This window comes from Echinops telfairi, unplaced genomic scaffold (assembly GCF_000313985.2).
Source record: "Echinops telfairi isolate 266 unplaced genomic scaffold, ASM31398v2 ScPeMD7_23;HRSCAF=83, whole genome shotgun sequence".
Taxonomy (NCBI): domain Eukaryota; kingdom Metazoa; phylum Chordata; class Mammalia; order Afrosoricida; family Tenrecidae; genus Echinops; species Echinops telfairi.
Genome location: NW_022103920.1, coordinates 28,463,066 through 28,465,233, shown reverse-complemented (window position 1 = coordinate 28,465,233; position 2,168 = coordinate 28,463,066).

Genomic DNA, 2,168 nt, shown 5'->3' with positions numbered 1-2,168 from the left:
GGATATGTTGCTAGCCTGATTTATAGGTGGATTGGAAAAATTACAAGAGAAGAAAAAAGGAGAAATTTGTTCAAATAAAACTGAAAACACGATCAAATTTGTGCTTTTCCATTTGCATGTAAATAAATGTAAATAAGTTTCATTTAAAAAATATGGATCAAACATTTATGATCAAATTTTTGCATTTCCATTTGCCTGTAAATAAATTGGATTTCAAAAAATATGGAAGTACCTACCATATATACCCGTGTATAAGCCGAGTTGTCCAGCATTTTTTTCATGCAGTTTTTGTGGTAAAATTAGATGCCTTGGCTGATATTCGAGCCAGCTTATACTCAAGCATATACAGTAATTAACTGTCAGTGATTGGATTGTAAGCAACGAGAAGTGAGTTTTGCGGAAGAGGGATTGTAGGCCCTACAACAGTGAAGCACTGAAAGAGGATTCTTAACTGAAGCCATTCTTATAATCACCCTGTGTTCTGAGGAGCTGGGGGCACTGTGAGGCATGACAAACTATCATTCAAAGAAAAGACAAACAATGGACTCCAGCAGTGTGTGGAAGAACATGTTTTTCACTAAGTAACCGAAATTAATAGAGGAGGGAAGTTTGATCTTTTCTAAATGGCAGCAGTCTTGGTTTTTTACAGGGAACTCATCTGCAGTATTGTAGTTATACTAATATCATTAAACTTTATGCTTGGGATGTAACTCTTTTATAGTTTTAAAAGGAAAAGCTTGTGTGCGTGAATATTAATAATATATATCAATACCTACATACAGTTTTAAATCCTTTTTTTCTCCCCCCAAAATTCACTCCATCACTGAAGGTATTGATAACAGAACACGGTGACTTGGGAAATGGAAAGTTTTTGGATCCAAAAAACAGAATCTGTTTCAAATTTGATCACCTAAGGAAGGAAGCAACTGACCCAAGACCCTATGAAGCAGAAAATGCAGCGGAATCCTGGAGAACTTCAGTAGAAACTGCTCTGCGGGCATATGTGAAAGAACATTACCCAAATGGGGTCTGCACTGTAAGTCACCAGCACACACCATCTTCATGCCATGCTAGTGACACGGGGTGTTTGCGATCTCCAGAAATTCACCTTAGTTCTGACAGGACTACCATAACTTAGGATGCTGTGTCTTCCCCCACGCCCGAGATGATTAATGCTTACTCTCCTTGCCCCCTAGAAACTCTAAATAGTGGATGATATGATAGTTTAAAAATGGAAACATAGTTGCATCTTGAGTTAAACACCTAGGAATTCTAATGGTTGTAGAAGCAAGATATAAAATTCCTTAATCTTACTGTTATCACTCAGTATAAGTGTAGGTCAGTTTCTCCTTTGTTTAGTCAGAGAGAGATTAGAAGAAATAATATTATTTAGAAGTGAAATCGTGTCCTCATGGGTTTTATAACCAAATTTCCGTGGGCTTTCCTTTCTTTCTTTTTAATATATGTAGTTCATTCAAAGGTTTGCCTACTTTTCTGTTTTCAGGATAAAATGAGATAGGAAGTAGGAGTGCTTGGTCTTTTCCTAAGATTGTTTGCACTCACCTAGGCCGCTCGGTGCTTGCTTGGGTTCTGTGATCTTTTCCATAGTGGAGTGGCCTTTGAGTTGACCGTCTGAAAACGAAAACCCTTCGGAGACTCCCCACTGTGGTTCCCAGACTTGGGCACATGGTTTGTAGGGCCCGTGGGCCTGTTTAAAGCAGTAAGCAAGAAGTGAAATAGCATGGTCATAAACATTCTCTTAAAGACCTTTCTCCTTTTTTGTTTCCTGTTGCTATCCTGATACTTTAACAAAAGAGAAGAGAAATGAAAGTCCCAAAGATAGTGAATTGAACAAAAATGGAAGCCACAATCTGTATCCACTTATCTGTGTAGGACAGCTAGATTTGTGTCTATGTGCTTGAAAAGTTCTTGGTATTACTTAAGATGCATGCATTTTGGAATGTAAAACATGACATGCATAGGTATTAAATGAATATCTGGGGTCAATTCATTTTACTCCATAAATTATACTCATTTATGAATATCTGGAGTCAATTCATTTACTCCATAAATTGCAATATCTACTCTTGAACATATAATGAACTGTACATATTTGAGTATTATTTCTTCAGCTCCAAATTAGAACAATGACCTACTACTTTGTATTC